Below are 6,147 nucleotides of genomic sequence, written 5' to 3' on the forward strand. Positions count from 1 at the left end.
AATTAATAAGTTAGTAGTATTGTAGTGATTTTTAAAAATATATTTTAAAAACTATGTATTTCAATGAGTCTAAGATGATTTTTTTTCTTATCATTTTAACAACACTGACAATGGAATCCCACTAATAATTCGGGCTGCATTACAACTACAATTGGCAGCATTTAATTTTTTCTTCATAAACAAAATAAAGAACCATCATAATTCATGGTGCCTTACCTTAAGTGAAATGTGAGACAAACAATAGATTTATGGCAGTTCTCATGACATGGATGGCATTAAAATTCAGTTTTAAAAGTATGATAGGTAAAGTAGGCTGAATAATAACAGTAAAAGGCCAAACCGAAAGCAAACAATGCCAAAGGAAAAAGAACCCAAATGAATTAATATGGTTAAATTAATTCAGTATTTATATATATATATATATATATATATATATATATATATATGGGATTTATATATGAATCAGGTGTTTTCAATGTTCAGTATTTAATACTGTCTTAATTTTTCACAAGGGACGTTTACAATTTCTTACCTCCATGAATGCATGATTGAAAAGGAGGAAGAACTGTTTCATTTGAAATTGAGTCCTATCACGTCAGTTTTAATTAACTGGTCACACCTAGAAAGTTTTTATGTAAGAGTTCTCTGAGATAGTACAATATGTCAAATACAAAATAAGTAGCTGTGCAGTTCTTGCACATTAAAAACGTATTCATTTTATGAGTACAAATGAATAGAATTAAAGAATAATTCTTTAATGCTTTACTTTATAAAAGTTTCACTTAAAAATACTAAAGTTGAGAAGTTTAGTATTTTTATGTGAAACTTTTATAAAGTAAAGCAATATTTTTTCAGGAGTAATAATCTTTTATACTTGCTCTCTTCTATTCTCTCGAAAACAAAATTATTAACCTATAATTGCATATGTAAAATAAAATATATATATATAAGAAATGTATGTATAGTAATATCTACAATAGATGAAATGCACTATAGGACATCTATATAGAAATGTACTAGAAGAAAACATAAATGCTTTCTTCATTTTGGCAAAGGCATTCTAAGAAATAATGAATTTGAAAGAAGACTTCTTTTTTTCTTACCTCTCTTTTTAAAATTTATTATGTTGATGATGATGACAATGTTATTGTTGTTGTTTTGCTGGAGATTGCCCCCTTACCCTTTGCTTTGACATGCAAGAAGTGCTCTAACATTGAGCTACATTTCCAACCTTGGAATTCTAATTTAATCAGATAAAATACTCTAATTTTACAGATGCTCAAGTGACAGTGACATATGAACATAGAAAAAATATTTATGTCCTTGGCAATAGAAGGAATTTAAGTCTAACAAATGAAATAAATTTCGCAGCTACAGTATTTTGAAGCTGAAGAGTAGTGGTATTGGGCTGTTGATTATGGCTTGAGCTGTTTATTGCTCCTCAAATAGATGATTTAATGATAACTGCTGTGCCGCATTTAAAACTGTGCATGCCACTACCTACCAATTCCATTTTACTCTCCCTTCCAGATATTTGAGTATTCTTTTTATCCTGTTCCAGTCACTTATCTTTTGGCCATTGGCAAACAAGTAATTTGTGAAAGTTAATAATGTATTTTGATACACAGAATGGCAAGTCTTTGTTCATTGCAAACATTTTGTTAGTGTCATCATGACCCTAAATGACTGCGTGTGGAACTAAAAAATGTACAGATATTTTTATTTGTTTTTTGTGTAATTGATAACCACAGAGAGAGCTCACATTTGGGGTCAATGAGTATTCTAATGCACAAACCACAAGCAGGGCCTACCTTTGATACTCTTAGTCCCTTCAGAACAGAGTAGGGCAAGCTACAGTAGGGCAGCAGCAGGCAGCACTGTACAGACTAGGCACCCTTTGTGTGCTACTCCCTTGGCCCTGGTGACTGAGAGCTTGCACGGCCTGGATGCTCTCAACCAATGCTCTACTCTTCATGCTTGTATAGATACACAGTAATGGATAACTACAGGAAAGGGTACTGGAACAGTGGAATCAGCAATTTTGGAATTTTGTGCGAGAAGCTTTTGGCAGATGCTTTTTTACTTTAGTCTAAAGTGATAACAAAATTGAAAAAGCATGTTGTGTTTGGTGTTCTGGAAAGTGTGAAAGCTGCCAGTGAACTCTAGTGTCCTCTGTGGAAAGGTAGCTAAAGGTAGTTAACTTCACTAACTGAAGTTAATGAAGTATTTGCAGAAAATTCAGGGCTTGTCAACACTGTTGTTATGAAAATGGTTGGATGATCAAGATGACACCAAGTTATCCTAAGAATTTCATAAATTAGTGAGTGAAGCATGTGAGAAATAAGTAAAATCTTATTTTTAGAGGTGGAAGACACACCCCTAAATATACTAGTGTGAAGGAATTTTAAAATATAAAAAAGAAGAAAGAACATGGAGCCATCTTCCCAATTCAGAGTTCTTGTGAGGCTCTTGGGACACAACAGGTAATAGATTACATCTGAAAATTTTTCAATGCTTTTGAAAATGTGTACATTAAAAGCTGTTGTGTTTATTTTTTTTTTTAAATCAGTGACCTTACAGGGAAATTTTAAGTGTCTGGGAAACCAGTTATAAATTTGGTTTTGTTTAGCTGCCCATTAGAAGTTCTGGGTACTGAACTTCCAAGGTGTGCAGGTCCTGGATATTGAGGACTCCACAGGATATTAAAGTCAAATATTCTGGTGAAAGGGGAACTGGTATCCTTTCTGCTCTGCTCCCATTGGCACAGCCTGGATGGTGCCGGCTTCAATTCCATCAGCCCATTGGTCCCTTACCCCTCAGTCCCTGGCCTCCCAGACCCTATTACCTATTTTTATGATCGGTGCCATCAACAGGACATCCACGTCCCAGATAACGCTTAATTCTTCCCAGTTCACAATTTTTGGCAGCCTGGTGGATCTTCCCAAGAGGGTTATATCCGAAAAACTTGATTCCCAGGCTTATATAAACAAACTTTCTCCAGGCTCTATCCATCCTAAAGACAATTAGGTAACAACCTCTGTCAAGTAGCCTACCAAAGCAGGTCTGCCATTACCTATCTGCCAACCAACTGGCAAAATAGTCGTTGCCAGGTGACACTGATAAACACAAATGCACATTCCAGAATCTGCATGGCCCTAGGTGATTGGCTCCTGGAAGCTCCGCCCCCTGTACTGTGATCAGCGCCTGGCTATTCTGTACAGACCCCACCAAGAACCAGGTGGGACTCCTCTGAGACCCCCCCCAAGACCCATACAGTGAGTGAGATGACCCACCAGAATCAGGGGGGCCTCAATGGCGGGCAGGTGAGAACCCCCCACACCCAGACCTGGGTGGGCAGGACTCATCCTCTCTGCCATTGCACAGCTGCCTATGTCCACAGCAGGAAACAAATACTGCACTCTTCCTATTACTTTATTCAGTAAATGGCAGAAAAGGAGATCCCTGACTTAAGATGTCCATTAAAAAAATCTGGAAAAAATCAGGAATGCATTTAATTTAAAGCAACAGATTAGAAGAAAACAACAGAATAACTGCGCCAAAAGCAATTTTAGTGTCACTCTGCTGCATCATCCACTCCCTGACATAGCTCTGCTCAACACAAAGAGGGAGTAAACAGCCCACCAGTTCCACTCAAAAGCAAAAGGAGAATAGTGTAACAACCATCACCCTAGGCTTTCCAGTGTAGTACCAAAATGTTCTGATTTGATTTCTCCCGATCCAGATTACTGAGCAGAGAAGAAGAGATGAGCTATTTGGAGATGACCCGAAACAAAGAAGAAGTGGTGCAACACATGGATCAACTTGCAGCCGAAGAAATCATGGTCCTCAGTGGCTACTGTGCCCAGAACCCCCACAACCTCTGCACTGTCTCCTTCTGTAAACAACTCTAGCCTTCATTTCTGGTGTTCCCTCAGGGTTTGCCATTACATACTTCAGGTGCTTTCTCCAAACAGACTGCTGCAGTAGGTTTTGCCACTGAGGAAACCAACAGCCACAGAGGAACCCTGCATCTTTCTCTACTACAAAAAGCCTCAAAGGTGTTTGCATTCACAGTCTCCAAGCACCTGTACCACTACCTCTAGATTCTGCCTACCCAAGGTAACCTCAGCTAGAGTTGCCACAAATCCAGACTCAAGGTCACCAAACAGCCTTTTCCTGTGCAAGAGAACATGAAGGCTGCAGCCCATACTGGAGGCACAATCCCATGTGATGGGTGTACACCTGCAGCCATATCCATGCACACTGCCAGATGTTGGACTGGCAGTTGCACATGCACAATACCACTTCCAACACCTGCCACCAGCCACTGCTCGCCATATTTAGCAGCCTCTGAAGTTACATACACGTGTCACCAGCTCTGTTTCATGGTGTTATTAACATATGTAAGCACCCAGAGTCCCATTAACCATCCCCACCACCATGTAGCTTTGCCTGAAGAGAGTTGTTCTGTGCCACTGCACACGTTTCTCCTCAGTTCCACTCACAAAAAAAATAGTGCATGTTTACAGCCATCCTCAACACCTCCATGTCCCTGCCACCATACTTCAATTCACAGGTGAGGTTTCTAGCTTTATGCATCCATGATCAGGCCCCAGATCTGTAGATACACAGCAGCCAGGCAAAGCTCTACTTCTGGTCCTTCCCTGAAGCCCTATGTGTCTACAATCAGATCTGATCTTACAGTCCTGTGCTTTAACAAACTAGGTCCCACCTCATAGGCCCTCTTTGCCAGCCCTGGCTTCTGTCCTTGGTCCTAGCTTTTCCTTACTACTTCTCTGCCCACAGGTAGCCTGTCTACATTGCACATGCCTGCAGCTGACACTGCACCAAAGTGTGCACAATGCCTGGCCCATATGTCTTTCACCTTTTCTAGTCTTCTCTGCATGGATCTAGAGGCACTATCTATGACCCAGCTAGTCCTCATAGCAACTCTAGATTTCCCATAGCTCTAGCCACCAATGACCATGAAGGTTCTCATGTTACCAACAGTTGTGCCTGCTAAAAGAGAAGCAATGCATCCTTCAACCTCAGATAACAAAGATGTTGCTCCATGCCACTAGACCAGTGCTATACTAGGTCAGCTTGTCCTCCCGTACTGCTCTGCAGGAAAAAGCTTTTCCATCCTCAAATAAGTCCTTAAGTCTGGAAGAAGTAATGGTTTCTTCAAATGTGCATGCACCTTTTCAAGCTACTAGGGTCAAGAAGAATCAGAGAAACGTGGTAACACAAGGAACACAAAAAGTCTTCATTAAATGAATGGTCCAACAAAATTAGAGACCTTGATATAATGAAAATGGGAGAACAACATAACAGTTGGGTTAAAACAAAATCAGTTCAATGAAGAAAGTTTATACCAGGAGCCAACCCATGACACCCACCCTGATTCAGGCACAGATGACTTCCTATTCCTCTTAGAATAAAGTTCAAAATACTCACCATGGTCCACAGTCCCCATGACCAGGCAATGATCTCCGTAATCCTTTTGTACCCTCCCTTGATCTCGCTCCCTCCCCTCAGGGCCTGTGGCATTATTTCATATCCCTGCACTTCATCCAATGCCTCTGGTAGCACCTTGCTCCCACTTTTCCTGCCATCACAGGACAACGAAGCCCTCACTCAGAAGCAAGCCAGTCTTGGAACCGTGAACACTGAATGCCTAGTTTGTGTCCTTTACAGGGCCTTCTTCATTGTATTTATTGTACTTAATTTGTTTTACCCCTAAATATTAACTGAAATGAAGGAGACCAGACATACTATCTTGGACACTGTTCTAACCTACATAACTGACTTGCACTTTATCTTCCGACTCAGTCAAATTTGCAAAATGAGTGAATAGATGCATGGAGACACTCATGGACTCTCTGCTTCTCTAGGCTTTCAGGTCAGGACCTCTGCATAGGGCCACATCAGCCAGTATCCCTCAATCTCCCTTGATAAGCTTTTTCATTGGCAAAAATAATTTTGGCAAGTCATTTTTTTAAAGAGATAAGCACCATACTTAGGTTCTCATACATGCTAAAGCACTCTACCACTAGGCCATATACCCAACACCTGGGTCAATGCTTTTAAACAAAACAAGATTCCTATAAAATGGTCTAGTGTTGGGGGGCTGGTTGAGGTGACAAT

At 40.1% G+C, this 6,147-nt stretch overlaps 1 protein-coding gene and 1 long non-coding RNA gene across 2 annotated transcripts in view; both read right to left on the reverse strand.

Moving 5' to 3' along the window:
* LOC308632029 (uncharacterized protein) overlaps nucleotides 1–2,986 on the reverse strand; it is a gene marked incomplete at its 3' end in the record, with an annotated part of 48,563 nt that extends 45,577 nt beyond the window's left edge. The window contains exon 1 of the mRNA XM_081263686.1: nucleotides 2,846–2,986. The remainder of the gene's footprint in view (nucleotides 1–2,845) is intronic.
* The window catches only part of LOC308631412, a 114,819-nt gene that overhangs the window by 107,760 nt on the left and 912 nt on the right, over nucleotides 1–6,147 (reverse strand). The window lies entirely within an intron of this gene.

The sequence above is a fragment of the Spermophilus citellus genome (assembly GCF_964194105.1).
Source record: "Spermophilus citellus genome assembly, chromosome: 12".
NCBI classification, from domain to species: Eukaryota; Metazoa; Chordata; class Mammalia; order Rodentia; family Sciuridae; genus Spermophilus; species Spermophilus citellus.